Genomic DNA, 22,726 nt, shown 5'->3' on the forward strand with positions numbered 1-22,726 from the left:
TCTTCTGTCTGATATTTTGAGTTTTGGAAAAATGGGCAAAAACTGACAAATATCTTTTACTGCAAGTGTGTTGTAGTGTCAGCTCACATAATACCAATCACAAAATACCATCATTCGAGATTATAGCTCTACATTTGCAAAATAGACAGCAATGTAGAATGTAATTTTTAATTAAAATAGAAATGCTTCTTTCATGACTCATTAGTTCCATATTTGTAGGGTGAAATGGCACATGTGCATCATCAAAGTGTTTTACATAGACCCCAGTGAAAGACCCACAGTATATTTGTGCTGTGCACAGAAAAACAAAAAACGCAAAGTCAATGTGTTCCCATATTGATATCTGGGGCATACAAATCATACTAAGGCCCTTTGATGCTACATAAGCGATGGATGGATAAAGAAGGGCTGCGTGACAGAAGGAATTGGCAGAGAAAATGGGAAGGGCTGGAGAAGAAATGAAAAGAGAGAACATTAAGCGGCTGGTAAGTAAGTTTCATTCTGAGATGCTTTCAGACAGTTAAAGATAGCTATGCCAACTACTCTATATGGCATACTTTGAATAAAATGTTGAAGCATTTGTGTCATTGTTATTTTTCTTTTTCTTCTTATGGCAAAGATGTTGAAAACTAATTTTAGGTTCTCAGATTTTCTCAAGTGCTAAACAGTCACCCTGGCATTTGCAGCAGGAAACTTACTTCAGTCTCTGGTCCCTTTCTTGGTTCCCAGGAAACTGTTTTGTGATATAACAGCTGCAGCAACAATCTTATATGACACCTTGCCAAGACCTTCTCACACCATCCTACAAACTTCTCTGATGTGTAGGGACTAGATCTTTTATGAAGCAAATTCTGTCTCCAAGTTCCTCACCTCCATGCCCCTATTGGCCGCTGAATGGTGGTGGTTTACCTGAGGTGCTTCTGTGATGGCATATTTCAGGTGGTCACTTAGGGATTCTGGCTGTGACCCTCAACTCTGAATCCTGAGGAAACTAGTTTATGGTGATTGTTTTAGAAGAGGAAAAAGAGGCATCTATAACTTTAGAAATGCCCAATCTCCTTTTCTTCCAAATTCTTGTCTTTAACCAATGTTCTGTTTCTAATTCCTAGTGATTTTTTTCCTTAGCTATAAAGATTTTTACATAAAAAGTGGATCTGATATACTTTTCGTCTTGAAAAGCAGTCTATTTAACTTGAAATATGTTCCTTACAGTTTTTATAAGTAACAAAACATAGCAGGTAGCAATTAGTTTTTAAAAAGAGGCATGGACTGTCTTTTGTAAATTCCATTCAATATTACTGGAGAATGGCATTTACTATACATATCAGTGCTAAAATCAGTGACTACAAAAACTCAGCATATTCACTTCCTCCTCTGGATTTGAGAGAATTGTTACTGTTAGGGTTTTAGAAAACCAGCCTTTGAGCTTTTCTTCTAACATAAAATAGGCTTCTAAGCCACACTGCAAAATAGGAAGCATTTCTTTTCATGGTTTTCCATTCTTCTTTCCACATTGCCTACACAGTGGATAGCTCTTGTTTTGTCTTTCCAGAATCAATGCTCTCTTCTTATGGCTGCAGGACCTCAAATTTCCCAGAGCATTTGCCCTTTTCTCTCTAGTAGTCCATGCTATTTGCAACAGCAGAATCCACTTCCTGTTTCCAGACCTAGGTCTGGACAATGGGAAAATAGCTCAATCCAGACCAATCAAGGCAAGTCTTTGAAATTCAATTACAATTTTCAGAAACATATTCTATTTGCTAAAGTTGTTCTGAGGGGAGATTAGGAATCTGGAGTTAACTATTGACTTTATCATATCATGGTAATAATCCACCTAAAAGAACAGAAGGCTACACAGGCCATGAAAAGGAGGAAGACAGGTTCCTGGCTGAATAATTTGAGTAACTGGATCCAGCCATTTTTGAGGCCATATTATCCTTGGGTTTGTAAATAGAGTTCCTTTTTAGCTTACACCAAATATATTGTTAGATTCCTGTGATTACAACCAAATGGATAATTACTGATACAACCTAATACCTATTGATTTATATCCTCCAAGTAATGCAAGTCCTTATTTGCCCTTCATTTGCTCAGGAATATATTTGTTCATGCCTTACCAAACAGTAGTATTTGGAAAACCAGTCTCCAGGATTTCTTTCTCATTTCCATCAAGGAATTTCTGTCCCTTGTTTTTGTTCTTGTTATCACTTGGTTATGCTCTATGCTAGTAATTACCTATTAAGCTAATTTTTAAAAGGCACAATTGGCTGAAAATATTTAGGTGTTGCATTTGCATCAGTTATATTTGTTTAAAGTAGTACATAATATAGGGACTTCAGGCATAATAACAGAACAAGTTAAGAAGATATTTTTGACCAAAGGGACATACATACAGTAGTGGGAAAGTCTTCTGAGTTGTCCACAGTATGGGATAAAATGAAAATAAAAGCTATTTTCTGAAATGATTATTCCAACTAAGATGGAGTAAATTCACTCCATATTTTCTCTCCCACTGATTATGGCTAAAACTGTTAGACAGCACGCATAAGGCAACTATCTGATTACACAAAAAGTAAATAATAGAGCTGGTGGTCTAACCAACAGGGTGGAGACATTCCTACTTGTTTTACCTCATATCTCCCAACTTAAACTCCACAAAGCCTGAATCCTAAGACCATGCAGCAGATGTAATTAGAAAACAAGAGAAATTCAATTCCCACTCTTTTGGTGGCTGGGGTACCAGGAAAAGGTACCACTGCAGGATGGATACAGTGAGGGAAATAGTGATTTAGTTTAATGTTTCTTTTTATTCTCCTTGGCTGGGCCCAGGCAAGCCTCAGGCATAAGCCTACACTCCTGTACAGATTTTTAGATAATCTGAGAGGATGTAGTTCTCTATTACCAGAGAACTGGAAAAAGAAGTCCCTGTGATTTGAAGAGTCTTTCTTACTTCTCTCTTGCTCCTCTGTCATTAAGTCAGACCCAGTCATAAGAGTGGGCTACATAAATATTAGACATAGTAGACTCAGGATGAGGAAAATGACCAGATAAGAGATAGGAAAAACCAAAGTGCTTTTCCTGCTTTCTACTCTCCACTCAACACAACACCCAACACTTCTGAAATCAGATGTGTGGAGGTTGTTTCTTCCTATCAGTCCTACAAGGCTGTCCCCAACTTTAGATGTCAAAAGCAAATAGTAGTTTGTCACCTATACTTCTGATCAATTGAATATTAATCAATATTGTCACAACCACCTCCTTGGATATGATAAATATGCTAGAGTGGCTCACAAAATTCAGGGAAGTGCTTTACTTATACTTATTGATTTATTAATAAAGGATATAATAAAGAATGTAGATAAACAGCCAGATGAAAAAAAAAATGGGTGAGGCATGGCACTTGGGAAGGGGCATGAAGTTTATGTCCTCTCTGGGGAGCCACCCTCAAAGAATCTCCCATGTTTAGCTATATGGAAGCCCTCCAAACAGTCCTTTTGGGTTTTATAAAGGCTCCATGACATAGACATGATTAATTAAATCATTGGCCATTGGTGATCAACTCAACCTTCAGACCCTTTCTACTTCCCAGAGGTTGGGAGGTGGGGGTGAAAGTCTCAACCCTCTAATCTTGCCTTGGTCTTTCTGGTGACCAGCCACTATCCACCAGTTATTTCACTAGCTTACAAAATACATTATTATCATTTCAGAAATCTTAAGGATTTTAGGAGCTATATGCCAGAAAATTAAGAGAAAGACCAAATATGTATTTCACAATATCACACCAGAGATAAAGAGGGACATTACAAAGTGATTAAAAAAAGGCATAAAATTCACCAAAGAGGCACAAAAATCCTAAGTATATTTGTACCTAATAATAGATATTCAAAATACATGAAGCACAAATGGACATTAACAGAAAGAGGAAATAGACAAATCCACAATTACAGGTGGAAACTTTAACACTTATCTCTCAGTAATCAAAAAATCAAGTAGAAAGAAAATCAACAAGAATATAGAAGTCCTGAACAGCACTATCAATCAACTTGACCTAATTAACCTTAGGCAGTCCACTCAACAATAGTAAAATGCATGCTTTTTTCAAGTACACATGGAAAATTCAATGAGACAGACAATATGCTGTCAGAAAAACAAACTTCAAAACATTTTAATTGAAATAATACAAGGTCTTTTTCTCTGATCATAAAAGAAAATGGACAGGAATATAGCAGAAAAATATCTGAAAAATCCCCAAACATTTGAGAAGCTAAAAAACACACTTCTAAATAGTTCATGAACCAAAGAAAAATCTAGAAGAAAGGTAGAAAATATTCTGAATGGAATGAAAATGAACAGATAACATATCAAAATGTAAAGAGTGCATCTAAAGCAGTGCTTCAAAGAAGATGCATACATTTAATGCTTACATTAGAACTAAAAAAGATTCTCAAATCTATAACTGAAGTTTCTACTCTAAGAAACAAGGAAAAGGACAGCATATGGAACTTAAAACTAATTAGTAGGAAGTAAATAATAAAAATAAAACGGAAAATATTTTTTAAAACCAACTAAACTAAAAGTAGATTCTTTGAAAAGATCAAGAAAAGTAATAAATCTCTAGCCAGACTGAAAAAGAAGGAGAGAGAAAACATAAATTATCAATATCAGAATATATCACTATAGACTCCACAGACATTAAAAGAAGTATGGGAGAAAACTAAGCATAACTTTATGGTCATAAATTCAACCATTTAGATAAAATGTACCAGTTAAAAGATACACTGCCAAAACTTACTCTAGAAACAGTAGATAACTATAATAGTTACATAGCTATTAAAAAAACTTTAATTTATAAATTATAAACTTCCAACAAACAAAACTCCAGGCCCAGATGGTTATACTGGTAAATTCTATTAATCATTTAGGAAAAATAACAATAATTTAAATTCCTTACTATCTCTTCCAGATAATAGGAAAGGAGGGTATACTACTTAGCTCATTTTATGATGCCAGCATTACTCTGATATATCAAAGCCAGACAAGGAAACTATAAGAAATAAAAACTACAGACCAATAACCCTAATAAACGTAAACAAAAATATCTTCAACAAAATATTAAAAAGTCAAATCCAGTAATACATTAAAAGAAATATAGGCTGGGAAAAGTGAAGTTTATTTTAGGAATGCAGGGTAGATTCATTATTTGAAAATAAATCAACTTATCCACCAAAGAAGAAAGTCATATAAATCACATCAATAGACGAGGAGAAATGTAAGATTCATTTACGATTAAAATACTCTTAGCAAATGAGAAATAGAAGAGATCTTGCTATGACTTGAATGTGTCTCCCAAAATTCACATGCTTATAACTTATCCCAAATGTAATAATGTTAAGAAGTAGGACTTTTTAAAGGTGATTAGGTTCCAAGGGCTATGCCCTCATGAATACATTAATATAAGTACCACTAGAGTGGATTTGTTAAAGAAGTGAGCTTGGCCCCTTCTTGTTCTCTCTCACACTCTCTTGCCCTTCCACCGTCTTCCACAAGATAACACAGCAAGAAGGTCCTTGCAAGATGCCAATGTCTTGATCTTAGACTTAGCCTCCAGAATTATGAGGAAAGAAATTTCTGTTTCTTATAAATTACCCACTCTGTGGTATTTTGTCTTAGCAGCTCAAAATGGACTGAAACATCTTTCTTAACCTGGTTAAGGATCTCTATAAAAACATGCAGCTACTATTAAAATTAACAGCCAAAAAACGAATACCTTCTCCCTAAAATGGAGATCAAGGTAACGATATCCACTTTTACCACTTCTCTTCAACATCATAATTGAATTCCTCATCATTGCAATTGGCACAAAAAATTTTTAAAAATGCATACAGATTAGGAAAGAATAAATAAAACTGTCTCTACTCATAGGTAACATATTTGTCTACATAAAAAATATCAATGTGTCTACAAAAAAAGCTCTTAGACTACAAGATTTTTTAAGTTTTTAAGTCTCGAAGAAATGAAATGCTTAAGGATAAATCCTACAAAATATGTACGAAATCTTTTGCTGAAAACTACAAAAAACACTGATGAAAGAAACTAAAGAAGAACTTAAGTAGAGTGACATCTCATCAATTGGAAACCAATATTTTAAAATTTTAATTTTCCTCAAATCTCCCCGAAATTGATTTATACATATAATACAGTACAAATCCAAATTTCAGCCGGACTATTATTGGAGGTAGTGACAAGCTGTTTCTAATTTTCTAATAAGAAGGCTAACAAACAAAAATAATCAAAACAATTTTGAAAAATAAGAACAAAGTTGGAAGAGTCACACTTTTTTTTAACACTTTAACACTACAGTAAACAGGACAAAGTGGTATTGATAAAAGGAGAATTATATACAAGAATAGAACAAACTAAAGATTCTAGAAATAAACACACAAAAATTTTTTTTGATGAGTCCAAAAGAAAGTCTATAGAGAAAAAATAGCTTTTTTGACAAATGGTGCTTGACAATTAAACACCCATATACAAAAAAAGTTTCTACCTCTCACATTAAATAAAGTGACTTAAAATGAATTCTATATTTAAATGAAAATGTTAAACTTTTAGAAGACAACATAAGAGAAAATTTTTGAGACCTTGTGTTAGACAAAGAGTTCTTAGATACACTACCAAAAATACAGGCCATAAAATAAAACACTGATAAATGTGACTCTTTCAAAATTTAAAACTTTTGCTCTTAGAAATTTAGCAAATGAAAAGACTAGCTCCATGTTGGGAGAAAATAGCCACAAATAACGTACCCAACAAAGTATTTATATTCTGAATATATATTTTTTAAATCTCAAAACTTAACAGAAATACACAAATAACCCAATTTAAAACTAGATAAAAGTTTTCAACAGATAGTTCCCCAAAGAGGATATACAGATGGCAAATAAGCGCATGAAAGATGCTTAACATCATTAGTCACGAGGTAAATGAAAACTAATACCACCACAAGCTATGACTACACATCTATTAAAATAGTTAAAATCTAAACACTAACAACAGCAAGTACTAACAAGGTTGGAGATAACTAGATCTCTTATTCTGATAGGATTGCAAAATGCAATGTAAATATTTTCAAAAATCAATTTTAAAAAATCACATTGATAATGCTGGCCCTGCCACTGTCTTGCTAAGTGATCTTGGGGAGGATATACCATCTCTTTGATACTCAATTTTATTGGATATAATATGAGGTTGTTAGATGGTCTGAGTTATTTTCCAAGTTTAGCAGTCAATAATTGAAATTATATCATGAAAATGCTTGTCTTTTCTCTAATTAAGCTTAGTGTGCAGTCTACAAAAGGAAGTTATTTAGCAGTTTGTGATGTCTTACTTCAGCAAAGATTGTGATCAGTCCAATGGAGCAGTCTCATCTCCATCATCACCATCATCATCATCATCAGCAGCAGCAGCAGCAGCAGCAGCAGCATTGAGCTATTTACATTTCCTGAATTCACAAGACAATTCAACACTTCCAGACTAGGAGGCTCACCAAAAAGCATAAAGAACTATGCAATTGTAAATTGTTATTTCTGCCCTACATCAAACTTTTCAAAGAGAAATAAAACACTTCAGGGAAAAATACTGAGTTTTTCACCCACAGGGAAGAATATAAAATCTATGGATATGCAGCAACACTGAAAAAAATGATATTCTCTACACTCAGAGCTCTGCTTCACACCCTGTCATTTATAATGTATATAAAACACAGGATATGACTGTCATTATGTTATAATTTATTGCAATACTGTTATTTTTAATTTACATAGATTATGGGATAGAGTTTCTTTTTTTTTCTTTTTTTTTTTTTAGACAGGGTCTCGCTCTGTTGCCCAGGTGGGAGTGCAGTGGCTTGATCTTTGCTCACTGCAATCTCTGCCTCCCAGGTCCAAGAGATTCTGATGCCTCAGCCTTCAGAGTAGCTGGGATCACAGGTGTAAGCCACTATGCGTGGCTAGTTTTTGTATTTTAGTAGAGACAGGGTTTCACCATGTTGGCCAGGCAAGTCTTGAACTCCTGACCTCAAGAGATCCACCCACCTTGGCCTCCCAAAGTGCTGAGATTACAGGTATGAGCCACCATGCCTGGTGAGATAGAGCTTCAACAGGGAATGAAACCTTTCTTTTCAGTAAATCAGAAGTTAGTGGTCAAAAAGGAATGCTTCTAGGTCTCTGCCAGCACTAGAAGACTAGGAGAAAGTAACAAATTCCTTTAAAAATTAGCATCATAATAATTTCATGTCTAAGATTTTACCCTAATATGAACCACATGCAAAAATATTCCTTGCGGTATTATTTGTAATAGTGAAAGATTATAAGTAATCTGAATGTCTACCCCTCAGGAACTGGCTAAATAAACTGTGATATAATACTAAAGGCAAATAAGTGAACTAAAGCTATAAACATTAATATCAGTAACCTCCTAAGAGATATTGTTGAGAGACAAAATTATATAATAGAATGATGTCATTCTTTTTACAAAAAATACATAATTCTTATAATATTGCCTAAGATGTGTCTCAGAATTATCTGCAACGATACATACCAAATTCATAATAGGGGTTTACTTTGGGGAGAAGAGAAGGGTTTAAGGCAAAGGAGCCTTTAAGGGAAAATGTATTCATGTATTATTTATATAACTAAACATTACTTCTTAAACAAAAGTTCCAATGAAGAGCACCAAAGAAACCTGTTTATTTCATCAGAAAATTTTCCCAGCGCCACTTAGAAAAGTCCTAAAGGCACATAACCTAGAATAACAATATCAGGATAGAATACCCACCCTTGTCAAGAAAGGCATTCGTCATGCTACAGCTTGTTTTAAGAATATTAATCTGGGAGCCACGTTTTAGGGATTACGAATACACTTCACATTGTTCTTAAGAAAACACACAGTCCTGAAATGATCTCTAACATTAAATTTTCAAGTTTTTTGAGCAGATCCTCATTTCATTATTTAACTTCACTCCCACCACCACCCTCTCACAGCCCACATCCTTCGCCACTCAGTGTTCCCAAACCAGAATGGCACATATTTATTTTTAAATTTAGAGTAAATTAAAACTAATTTTGTTTTGAGAATCCCATGACACTCTTTGGAATAATTAGAAGGACCCTGTGGTGTCACAAAAGCAGAACTGGGAAAGCGTTCACTTGTGTTGTTGCCATGGGGATGTGCCTCTTGTAACAATACAGTTTTAGAGAGAGTGGGAGAAAGGGGAGAACTCTCCAAAGGGCTGTAAATAGGGCAAGGCAGCATTGAAGTAAATGGTACCAGTGGGTCTGTAGCTTTGCTTTCCTGTATCTGTTCAGACAACAGGACATGGGAGGAAGAAAGAGAATGCGCTCTGGTTATGAGGTGCAATGAGTCTATTCTGCTCATATCCATTTTGCATAATTAAGTGCAAAAAAACGAGGAGCAGATGGGAGGTGGGATTGTTTTTGTAGGTGTGTGGTTGTCCAGACCTGGTCACTGCCCCTGACAGTGATGAGAATGCAAGAGAGCAGTGGGCACTTTCTTCTCTGCCTATAAAAACTTCAGCCCCTTCATGGAGGTGTATTATGTTTCTCCATTTTAATTTTAGCATCTACACTTTAGCAATTTGCATTTAAATGTGTTGTCAGAGAACTTCAAGAAATCTTTAATAGGAAGACCGATTTGCATTTTAATATGCTGTTAAAGAATTTCAAAATATCTTTTTTAGTGTGAATACATATTACCAGAGGAATGGCCACCTCTAAAGAAATTATAATTACCTGGGCACAATTTAAACAGAGCTGGCTTTAAAAAGCATCGTGGCTTTGTTGGACTTTGCTAAAACTTCTTTGTAAGGCAGAAAGTCTAAAAGAGAAAGGAAACCTTCTGATCTGGGAGCCTTAAAGATAGAACTGATACCTTCAGTACAAAAATCCAAGTAGAGAAGTATGTGAGTAAGCAAGGGTTGGGTTGGATTCATTATAAGAAAAGAACATGCTCTCAAGGAGGAAATAGAAAGGTACAATTCTCTTTATCCTCCCTTGCCAGCACCCTACCTCACCTTTTCTTATCTACTGGAATTTGAAGTCTGAATTCAGACACAGGTAGAGTCCTTACAACATGAATGCTACTGCTCACCATTATCACTTGATACTTTCACAAGAGTAGTCATGACCCAGAATAAACGTTTCTGTTCTTCTGAATTCTGGAGAAATACTGATTAGGTCTAAATTCACATTCAGAATAATGAAAAAATGTTATATATCTTATTTCCTCTGCCTTCTCATTCTTAATGACTCTGAATCACCATGCCTTGGCAAGGCATTTCCAACCCTCTTCAATCTATCTCCTACTTACTTTTCTACTATTCATTGCTCTACTCTATAGTAACCCTTAACCTAGCCAAGCTACCTTTATTCCTACACACTTAAGTTTACAAAGACCTCCTACCATGAATACCACAAACTCCAGGTTATGTTGCAGGAAGACAAGAAGAAGGAAAAGGATACAGAGAAAGAGAGGGGGAAACAGTAAAAATGAAAAAGGATGAAAAGAAAAGAGAAAAGGACAATAAATAGAAAGAGAAAAAGAGGGGAAGGAAGAAAAATTTCAGAAATTCCTCCTCCTGAAATTATTTTAATCTTTCTCTTAAAATGCCCAAGTGGATTTTTTCTATTTTTTATTATATTAAAATACATATAACATACAGTTTACCATTTTAACCATTTTTTAGTATACAAATTTGTGTTAACAAATACATTCATAATGTTGTGCAACCATCACCACCATCCATCTCTATAACTCTTTTAATCTTGTAAAACTGAAACTATTTTGCATTTACATAAAAAGTGACTCCCTATTTCCCCCTCCTCCCAGCTCCTGACAACAGCCATTCTACTTTCTGTCTCTGTTAATTAAGACAACTCTAAGTACCTCATACAAGTGGAATCATCATAAAGTATTTGTCTTTTTATGAATAGCTTATTTTACTTAGTAGAATGTTCTCAAGTTTCATCTATGTTGTAGCATGCGTCAGAATCACATTGTGCTTATCTATTCATCTGTCAAAGGACACTTAGGTTGCTTCCATGCTTTAGCTATTCTGAATAACTTCTATGAACATAGTTGTACAAATGTCTCTTTGAGACCCTGGTTTCAATTCTTTTGGGCAAATACCCAGTGGTGGGATTGCCGAACCTTATGGTAATTCTATTAATTTTTGATGAACTGTCATACTGTTTTTTACAAAAACTATATTCTTTTGCATTCCTACAAATAGTGCACAGGGTTTCAATTTCTCCACATCCTCAGGAACATTTGTTGTTTTTCTGTTTTGTTTTCTTTTTGATAGTAGCCATTGTATTGGGGATTATATAATAACTCATTGTAGTTTTGATTTGCATTTCCCTAATGATTAGGAATGTTGAGCATATTTTCATGTGTTTACTAGCCATTTTTATATCCTCTTTGGAGAATTGTTTAGTCAAGTCCTTTGCCCATTTTTAAATTGGGTTGTTTTGTTGATGAGTTTTAGGAGTTCACTATATATCTGGAATAATAATCTCTTATCAGATACATGATTGATAAATAGTTCCTCCTAGTTTGTGGGTTACCTTTTTACTTTGTTGATATTGTCTTCTTGTGCACAATTTTTTAAATTTTCATAAAGTCTATTTTTTTAGTTTGTTGCCTGTGCCTTTGATATTATGCCTAAGAAATATTTGCTCAACCCAATGTTGTAAAACTTTTGCCCTATGCATTCTTGTAACAGTTTTATACTTTTGGGTCTTACATTTAGATCTTTTTTCCTTTTGAGTTAATTTTTGTATATGGTGTTGGGGAAGAGCCAGAAATTATGATTTTGCATATTGATATCCAATTTTCTAAGAACCATTTGTTGAAAAGACTATCATTTCCCCCAAAAACTAGTCTTGGCATTCTTATCAAAAATCATTTGACCATATATGTAAGGGTTATTTCTGATATCTTCATTCTATTCTATGGGTCTATATGTTTGTCTTTATGTCAGTGCCACCCTGTTTTGATTACTGTAGCTTTGTAGTAAATTTTGAAATCACAAAGTATTAGTTTTTCAGCTTTATTCTTTTTCAAGGTTGTTTTGGCTTTTGGGGGTCTCTTGAGATCTTGAGATTCCATATGAATTTTAGGAAGGACTTTTTCTTTCTTTTCTTTTTTTTTGGGGGGGATGGAGTTTCACTCTTGTTGCCCAGGCTGGAGTCCAATGGTGCAATCTCAGCTCACTGTAATCTCCACCTCCTGGGTTCAAGCGATTATCCTGCTTCAGCCTCCTGAGTAGCTGAAATTACAAGTATGGATCACCACATCTGGCTAATTTTTTGTATTTTTTTTAGTAGAGACGGGGTTTCATCATGTTGGCCAGGCCAGTCTCGAACTCCTGACCTCAGGTGATCCACTGCCTCGGCCTCCCAAAATGCTGGGATTACAGGCGTGAGGAAAGACTTTTTCCTACAAAAATCGTCACTAGAATTTTGATAGTCATTGCATTGAATCTATAGATTGCTTTAAGTAATATTGGCATCTTAATATATTATGTCTTCCAATTGATTAACATGAAACATGCTTTCATTTATTTTAGTCTTCTTTATTTCAGCAGGGTTTTGTAATTTTCATTATATAATTCTTTCACTTCATTGGTTATGTTGATTCCTATGTATTTTATTCTTTCTGATGCTATTATAAATGAAATTACTTTTGTAATTTCCTTTTCAGGCTGTTGATTGCTAGTATATAGAAATACAAATGATTTTTGTGTGTTGACTTTGTATCCTGCCATCTTACTAAGTTCATTTGCTAATTCTAACTGTGTGTGTGTGTGTGGTTTTTAGTCTTTTAGACAGACCAGATCATATGGTCTGTAAATAGAGATAATTTTACTTCTTCCTTTCCAATTTAGATGCTTTTTATCTATTTTTCTCACCTAACTGTTCTGACTAGAACTTCCAAGTATTATGTTAAATAGAAGTGAAGAAAGCAGGTATTCTTGCCTTGTTCCTGCTTTAAGAGAAAAAGCTTTCAGTCTTTCATCATTCAGTGTAATGTTCACTGCGGGTTTTTCATATATGGCTTATATTATGTTGAGGTAATTTCCTTCTATTCTTAGTTTTTTGAACGTTTTGATCACAAAAAGGTGTTAAGTTTTATCAAATAATTTTTCTGCATTAATTGAGATGATCATGTGCTTTTTTCCTTCATTCTTTTAATGTGATATATGACATTGATTGATTTTCATATGTTGAATCATCCTTGCATTCCAAAAATAACTCATACTTGGTCAAAGTCTTTTAAAATAATCCTAAATTTTGTTTGCTAGTATTTTGGTGAGGATTTTTGCATCAATTTCCATAAGGGATATTGGTCTATACTTCTTTGAAGTATTTTTGTTTAACTTTGGTATTAAGGTAATACTGGCCTCATAGAATTAATTAGGAATTATTCCCTCCTCTTCAGTTTGTTTTTGGAAAAGTTTGAGAAGAATTGGCATTTTTTCTTCTTTAAATATCTGGTAGACTGTATCAGCAAAGCCAACAGGTCCATGGCTTTTCTTTGTTGGAAGACTTTTGATTGCCATTTAACCTCCTTACTAGTTATATGTATAACCAAATTTTCTATTTCTTCATGATTTAGTCATGGTAAGTTTTGTGTTTCTAAAACTTTTTCATTTTATCTAGGTTATCCAGTTGTCTGGTGTAAAATTATTTATAGTACTCTCTTATAATCTTTTTTCTTTCTGTAGTAGCAGTAGTAATGTCATCACTTTCATTCCTGTTTTAATAATTTGAGTATTTTTTTTCTTAATACACTTAGCTAAAGGTTTGTCAATTTTATTAATGTTTTTAAGTAACCAATTTTTGATTTCATTGATTTTTCTCTCTATTTTCTATTTTATCTCATCTCTAACCTTTGTTATTCCCTTTAGTCTGCTAGCTTTGAGTTTAGATTCCCCCTTTTTTTAGTTCTTTTACTTGTAAAATTTGGTTATTGATTTGAGATATTTCTTATTTTTTATTGTAAGTGTTTAGAGCTATAAAATTTCTTCTTATACTGCTTTAATTGTATCTCATAAGTTTTCACATGTTGTAGTTTTGTTCTCATTTGTTCAAGTATTTTCCAATTTTCTTTGTAATTTCCTCTTTGATCCATTGCTTGTATGTTTCCACAAATTTTTGAGTTTCCCAGTTTTACTTCTGTCATTGATTTTTAACTTAATCTCATTTTTGTCAGAGAATGTACTTTGTATAATGTCTATTTTTTAATATCTATTGAAACTGAGTCTGAATTCTAACATACGGTGAATCATGGAAAAATGTCCCACGTCCCAATCTTGAGAAGAATGCATATGCTGTTGAACTTGGATCATGTGTCTTCATTCATTCTGCTAACCTGCTTTTTGAATATAAAGTTTAATTCACTTACATTTAAGGTACTGATAAGGACAGATTTCCTTCTGTCATTTTGTTATTTATTTTCTATATACTTTATGGCTTTTTTACCCTCATTTTCTGCATTACTTTTTTTTTATAATTAGTTGATCCTTAATACTGAAATGTTTAAGTATCTTTCTCATTTCTTTTTGTGTATATTCTATACCTGTTTTCTTTGTAGCTACCATAGGAATTACATTTAACATCCTAAAGTTATAACACTTTATGTTGAATTTACACCAGTTTAATACAATATCATACACAAACTATGTTTTTTACAACTCTGTTTCCATGTCTTTGAATTGCTGAGGTCACAAAATTTCATCCTTATACATTCTCTGCTCAAAAACATAAACTAATAATTATTTCAAATGTAATAAGCTCTTAAGTTATATAGAAAATGAAAACTAGAATTACAACCCATTTTTATGATAATACTTGCTTTCATAATGGCCCGTGTATTCACCTTTATTGAGGTATTTGTTTCTTCATATAGCTTTGAGTTACTGTCTGCTGTCCTTTAACTTCACTTTGCAGGGCTCCCTTATACACTTCTTGCAGGGCAGGTCTAGTAGTAAAAATTTCCTCACCTTTTGTTTAACTGGAAATTTATTATTAATGGTTTTCCCCTCACTTTTGAAGGACAGTTTTGTCAGATATAGGATTATTTGTTGATTTTTTTTCTTTTAGTGCTTTGAATATATCACCCCATTATTTTCTAGCCTCCAAAGTTTCTGATTTTAAAAATCTGCTGATAATCATATGGAGGATCCCTTGTATGCAATGAGTTGCTTCTGTCTTGCTTTCAAAATTCTGTCTTTGTCTTCAGCCTGTAAGTCTGATTATAATGTGTCTCTGTATGTGTCTCTTTGCATTCATCTTACTTAGTTTCTTGAGTTCCTTGGATGTTTAGATTCATGTCTTTTACCAAATTTGGGAAATTTTCAGACATTATTTCTTCAAATATTCTCTCTGCCCCTTTTTCCATCTCTTCTCCTTCTATGAGCCCCACAATGTGTAAATCAGCCAACTTGATGATATTCCTCATATCCCTTAGTGGTCTGTTCACTTTTCTACAATTTTTACTTACTCTGGTCCTAACACTTGATAATTTTCATTGTCCTGTCTTTAAGGTTACAGATTGTTTCTTCTCCCTGCTCAAATCTGCCTTTGAAACCCTCCAGAGAATTTTTAATTTCAGATATGGAAATTGTTAGCTCCAGAATTTCTTCCTGGTTTCTTTTTAGGTCTCATCTTTATTGAGATTTTCATTTTGTTCATACATTGTTTTCTTGACTTTCCCAACATCTTTCTTTAGTTCTGTGTACATCTTTAAGAAAGTAGTTTTAATGTCTTTGTCTAATAGAACTGCCACGAAGTCTTTTTCAGGAACAGTTTCTGTTGTTTAATTTTTTTTCCTTTGAAAGTTTCATGCTTTTCTTTTTCTTTGGATGCTTTTTCATTTTTTTTTTAAAGTGAACATTTGAATCTAATGAACTGATAACTCTAATTCTATAAACCAGGGTCTACTTTTTAAAATTATTGTTTGGGGGTTTTATTTTTAATACTGTAGACAGTCTCTATACCTAAAAATGGAAACCTAAGGTCTTTTTAAAACTTTTCTGAGCCGTGCCTCCCTCTGCGCAAGTGCAGTTACTTTCTAACTTTCCCTGTATATAAAGTTGTTTGTGACTGTCCTGTATTTGATATCTGCCTCCCAGCTGGGAAGAGACAAGAAGAGGGGAGAAAAGAAAGGGTGCTCTAGCCCTTTAAATCCCTTAGAGGTCACCTCAGATGGAGGGGGAAGGGCTGTCAACAATAGCGCGATATGTAGCAAGTATTGCTGCCTGTTCCTCCGTGGTCGGAAGCAGGAATCAGCAATCATAGCACTGATCTACATTTGGAGGATAGAATATTTTTTCCCCACTTTGGCTCTATTGGCTGTGTGCAAGCTGCTCCAGTAACACCTGCACAGCTGCCTGCCACAGAGCTGGGAGTGGGAGATGAATAGCTACTACTGTGCTAAGAGCTGAAATTAACTAAAATTAACCAGAATTTACTATCCAAGCTTTCCCTTAGAAGTCTGAAGCATGCAATAGACTCCAGAGTTTCAAAATTATTACATCGAACACATTCTACCAGTGCAATTATTGTCTAGGTGGGGCAATGGAGTCCTGGTGCTTACTACTCCATTGAATTCCCAGAATCCTCTCCACTGATCTAATTTTAAATACTAATATCTCCTTTTATTGGGGGAAATTCCCTGTGGAAGCCTTCAGATGAGTTTATTTTGCAAATGGTGCTTTTGTGTAAAGCGATACCTGTAAACAAGCAGGAAAGTGAAAATTCAAAATCTTGTTAGCTCAAACATATCACCAAAGATTTGTCACTTGAGGGAAAGAACGGTACCTCGTTTGACAAATTGTCTCTTTGTTTTGCCTTCTCCATTGATCAAGGAGATCCTCTGTGAAAACTTTGTAAGAAAAATGGGAAAGAAAATGTTGACCCCTAAATACAACCTACAGGGATGGAAAGCAGAATGAAAATCAGAAAAAATGGATATAGCCACAGTTTAGGGGGTGTAAATTCCAGGAAACACCCATTCATTTATTAAATTAATATTTGCTGCTTGCCTTCTGCATGCTAAGAAGAACCTCACATAGCAAGTGAGGCTTATCTCACATAATGCTTAGGATAATTAAGAACAATCAGCATTTTAAAGTGCTTCCCATGCCCCAGTCTTTCCCTATGTGCCTTCCATTTTTTTTGACTGAATTAATCCTCAAAGTAACCTCCATAGATTTGAACAATCGCTATCCACAGTTAATAAGCAAGGAAACTGAGGTACAGAAAGTTAAAGAAGGTGCTCAGTGTCACACAGTTCATATACAGTGGGGCATAGGTTCAAACCAGGCCATCTGACACAGATCTCACTCTTTTACCACTTAGTCAATCTTACTTGTCTTCTGTGAGGAACCATCATCTTTGGCAAATACTTAGGATCTATCCTTGAGAATGGTGATAGAGTTTTATAAATCATCCACATTTTTCTGCCGATTTCACCTCGTGACCAGAAGATTTAGTTTTATAATTACTTCATGCCAGGTATGTGTGTCAAGAAAAAATACATATAAACCAGTGCATTATTTGGCAAAAACCGCAATTACTTTTGCACCAACCTAATAAAAGGTTTTGGCCAAAATTCATGCTTCAGGACCAGATGACCTAAAATATCTGTATCTTAGGACAGAAAAAAAATAAGTCAGCAAAGAGGTAAAATAAAGGTCTGCTTCAATAAATTTTTTCCCAGAGATGAGCAGTGTCCAATTGCTTGCTATAAAAAAAAATAAAAATAGAAATCTGTGTGCTTAGCTGGGTTCATATACTTTGTGCACATTGCCTATTAAGCATGACACTGAAGCTGTAATTTTACACACTAGGTGGGCAATTACAACAAACTCATTTGTGTTTTACAGATTTATCTCCAAGAAGGAAGAAAACATAACAAGGTTAGGGAAGGGTGTTTGGTCAAAGCCTTGATGTGCTTCTATTTAGACATTTTTTAAATAAGCCCATTAGATTCTCAGGCTTTCAGGGTAATTGTGTTTCTTGATGAAACATTACCCAAGTGAATTATTTATAAAGTTGCAGGAAACTGTAAATTCTGGTGAACAAATCTTTTTGATGCTCCCATCTCCTGGAGCATTGTTTAGGTGCTACCCTCTACTGCTTTCTTCAGATATTCTGGGCTCTCTTTGGCTACAGTTGCCCATTCACCTCAAAAGGTAACCCAGCTTCCGAAGAGAGACAGGGTATGGAAAGGAGCTATCCAGTCAAGGTGTCTCTCAGTTCTTTATTTCCCCCAGGTGCCAGATTGGTGAGAAAAGTTAGGCAGTGACAAAGGAAAATTGAAGACAATGTACCCATATACATATAAGCATTCACACATACATACTTACATATATTTGTTGTTTTTTAACCATAGTCTAAAAGTATTAATAACGTTATCATTCATCAAAGGCTGTCCCCAACCTCTTAGAGGCAACACACTGGGAAAATCTGTTTCACAATTCAATGTTTTTAAAAGTAATGTTAATATCCTCTGACCACAGGAAAGAACCTGATTCTGAATGTGAACTATTGAGTTTTCCATTTTAATATGTCATGCCCTTTTTGAGGCCATATATAGGAGAAAAAAATGAAGCATTGATATTAGATATAGCTTTGAATTCCTAATACTATCCCCATATGAACTTGGCATATTACTTCATATTCTGAGCCTGTTTTCTCAATGAGACAATACAAATAGTAACCATAGATTAGAGTTGCTGTGAGAACTACAATTGGCATACTAAATGACAGTTTCAAATATATCTTGATTATCACACATGACATACATTTATGTTCCTAAATAGTAGCTTTTATGATGATGGTTCATTCATTCAACAATATTTAAGAGTCTTCTAAGAACCAAGCACAATTTTGGGCACAGAGGATATAGCCAACTTTGTGAATTCCTAGTCTTCTTGGAGACTACAGTCTTTAAAATTATTAGCATTTAGGTTGAATAAAGCCAGAGGCTTGGGCAGGAGTTTGTTTCAAGATTCTGGGTTGTTTCCTTAACTTCAGTGTGTTTTCTAACAAAGTATTACAAGGAGATCAGATTATTCCAACAACTCTCATAATATAAAATCAAATGATGGTATAGTCATTCTCCTTATGAATAAAGAAATCCTTAGACAGGCAGATGAAAATAAAACTGTCAGTGGAAAAGCAGGATATTATATTGGCATGCAGTGGTTGTTATTTTTGCTGTTTGTTTTCATTGTTTTTAACTATCTTGCCTGCTTGTGATTAAGGTAATAATATTAAACCATGCTGATGTCCTTCTGTTTCAGAAAAAAATGTAAATACACATTTCTGACACCTGTAAAGTTCTCATAAGTAGACAATTTTCTCCTTACAACTGTTGGATTGATAAGGTAATGGAATCATTTCCTTTTATTGAAAATTAGAACACAACTCAATCTGCTATAGTTTTATTCTTCTATAGTAGAGAGGTAAGATTGCTAACAGTTAGGAAGTGTATGTCTCTGGCAAGAGTTCAAATGTAAAATTTCCAAAGGAAGCTTTACTCATTTCTCTTGCACTTATCTCATTATAACTGATTGAAATTGTATGGAGTTTTATTTAGTAAAGATGTGTCTTAAATTATGTGATTAGTGCTAAATATTACATGTATATAAATTTTGAGTAAATTAAACTTTTAAGTACACAAAGAAAGGTTTGAGACTTAAAGTCATCCTATTGTTAAACGTTTGTTTGTTTGAGACAGTGTCTCACTCTATCACCCAGGCTGGAGTGCAGTGGCACCATCACGGCTCACTGCTTCTTGACCTCCTAGGCTCAAGGAATCCTCCCATCTCAGTCTCCTAAATGGCTGGAATCACAGGCGGGCGCCACTATGCCCACCTTACGTTTTAAATTTTTTATGTTTTTTTAGAGATGGGGTCTCCCTATGTTCAAACTCTTGGGCTCAAGAGATCCTCCTACCTCGGCCCTCCAAAGTGTTGGAATTATTCACTCCAGGCCTATCACGGCTCCTGACCTGTTCATTGTTTCTAATTTAAAGAAAACTCACAACTCTTTTATGTATTTTATGTAAATCCAAATTTACATATGTATTAACATTTGGCGATCCAAAATCCTTACATTTCTAAAAGTACAAAATGAAAAAAGTGAAACTCATGTATCAAATGTGTTTGTCCCTGAATTATAATATTGTGTGATTTAAATTCTCATGGTTATTCTGCTATGTATTTTCCAGGATCATATTGCAACTCTAAGCATGCATAAACTTTACACAGAGAAAGATTATAAAAGTAAATAGAAGTATATAAATTATTTTAATTTAAATTAATTTCATATGAATATGTTCAAAACAATGGGGACCCCAAAGCTTAAATTCAGAAATAAGGCTTGTGTTACAGTCTAAATGTTTTTTGAAATTCGTATGCTGAAGCTTTAACCCCCAATGTGATGGTATTAGTAGGTGGAGCCCTTGGGAGGAGGTAACTAGATTTAGGTGAAGTTTATGAGGATGGAGTCCCATGCTGAAATCAATGCCCTTGTAAGTACAGGAAAAGACACCAGAGCTTTATCTCCCCTCTTCATCATGTAGCTGCCTGCAAGAAAGGATGAGAACCTTCATCAAGGACCCAGTCATGCTGGCACCCTGATCTTGGACTTCCCAGCTTCCAGAGCTGTGCAAAATAAATGTCTGTTGTTTAAGCCACCCAGTCTATGGTCTTCTGTTAAAGCAGCATGGGCTGACTAAAACAGATGGAATAATTGGTCTGAACTACTTTCCCAAACTGCAGTCATTTCTACATGAACTTCATGTTTTTTGCCAAAATCTGCATACAACATTTATCATATTTTTTAATCTTCTAATTCTTATTTTTAAAGATACATTCAATATTGAATTTTATATCCCAATTCTACCTGGAAAATCACTATAATTAGTCATGAAAAGAAGGAAAGACTAAAAAAATTATAATTAACCTAATAATATTGACTTCTAACTAGATACCATTTTCTTTTTTTTTTTATTTTATTATTATTATACTTTAAGTTCTAGGGTACATGTGCATAACGTGCAGGTTTGTTACATATGTATACTTGTGCCATGTTGCTGTGCTGCACCCATCAACTCGTCAGCACCCATCAACTCGTCATTTACATCAGGTATAACTCCCAATGCAATTCCTCCACCCTCCCCCGTCCCCATGATAGGCCCCGGTGTGTGATGTTCCCCTTCCCGAGTCCGAGTGATCTCATTGTTCAGTTCCCACCTATAAGTGAGAACATGCGATGTTTGGTTTTCTGTTCTTGTGATAGTTTGCTAAGAATGATGGTTTCCAGCTGCATCCATGTCCCTACAAAGGACACGAACTCATCCTTTTTTATGGCTGCATAGTATTCCATGGTGTGTATGTGCCACATTTTCTTAATCCAGTCTGTCACTGATGGACATTTGGGTTGATTCCAAGTCTTTGCTATTGTGAATAGTGCCGCAATAAACATACGTGTGCATGTGTCTTTATAGCAGCATGATTTATAATCCTTTGGGTATATACCCAGTAATGGGATGGCTGGGTCATATGGTACATCTAGTTCTAGATCCTTGAGGAATCGCCATACTGTTTTCCATAATGGTTGAACTAGTTTACAATCCCACCAACAGTGTAAAAGTGTTCCTATTTCTCCACATCCTCTCCAGCACCTGTTGTTTCCTGACTTTTTAATGATCGTCATTCTAACTGGTGTGAGATGGTATCTCATTGTGGTTTTGATTTGCATTTCTCTGATGGCCAGTGATGATGAGCATTTTTTCATGTGTCTGTTGGCTGTATGCATGTCTTCTTTTGAGAAATGTCTGTTCATATCCTTTGCCCACTTTTTGATAAATGCCCACAAGAGAAAGCAGGAAAGATCTAAAATTGACACTTTAACATCACAATTAAAAGAACTGGAGAAGCAAGAGCAAACGCATTCAAAAGCTAGCCGAAGGCTAGAAATAACTAAGATCAGAACAGAACTGAAGGAGATAGAGACACAAAAAAACCCTCCAAAAAATCAATGAATCCAGGAGTTGGTTTTTTGAAAAGATCAACAAAATTGACAGACTGCTAGCAAGACTAATAAAGAAGAAAAGAGAGAAGAATCAAATAGACGCAATAAAAAATGATAAAGGGGATATCACCAATGACCCCACAGAAATACAAACTACCATCAGAGAATACTATAAACACCTCTATGCAAATAAACTAGAAAATCTAGAAGAAATGGATAATTTCCTGGACACTTACACTCTCCCAAGACTAAACCAGGAAGAAGTTGAATCCCTGAATAGACCAATAGCAGGCTCTGAAATTGAGGCAATAATTAATAGCCTACCAACCAAAAAAAGTCCAGGACCAGATGGATTCACAGCTGAATTCTACCAGAGGTACAAGGAGGATCTCGTACCATTCCTTCTGAAACTATTCCAATTAATAGAAAAAGAGGGAATCCTCCCTAACTCATTTTATGAGGCCAACATCATCCTGATACCAAAGCCTGGCAGAGACACAACAAAAAAAGAGAATTTTAGACTAATATCCCTGATGAACATCGATGCAAAAATCCTCAATAAAATACTGGCAAACCGGATTCAGCAGCACATCAAAAAG

The 22,726-nt window shown here is 34.7% G+C and overlaps 1 protein-coding gene and 1 long non-coding RNA gene across 6 annotated transcripts in view; one reads left to right on the top strand and one right to left on the bottom strand.

The window, feature by feature from the left end:
* Positions 1 to 22,726, bottom strand: part of LOC105466952 (potassium channel tetramerization domain containing 16) — a 312,786-nt gene that overhangs the window by 191,267 nt on the left and 98,793 nt on the right. The window lies entirely within an intron of this gene.
* LOC105466948 (uncharacterized) lies at positions 9,844 to 20,787 on the top strand. The gene is made up of 5 exons (XR_011624622.1): positions 9,844 to 9,979; positions 10,078 to 10,133; positions 17,442 to 17,597; positions 19,391 to 19,474; positions 20,674 to 20,787. It is a non-coding gene; the product is annotated as an uncharacterized lncRNA (long non-coding RNA).

The sequence above is a fragment of the Macaca nemestrina genome, chromosome 6, assembly GCF_043159975.1.
Source record: "Macaca nemestrina isolate mMacNem1 chromosome 6, mMacNem.hap1, whole genome shotgun sequence".
Taxonomy (NCBI): domain Eukaryota; kingdom Metazoa; phylum Chordata; class Mammalia; order Primates; family Cercopithecidae; genus Macaca; species Macaca nemestrina.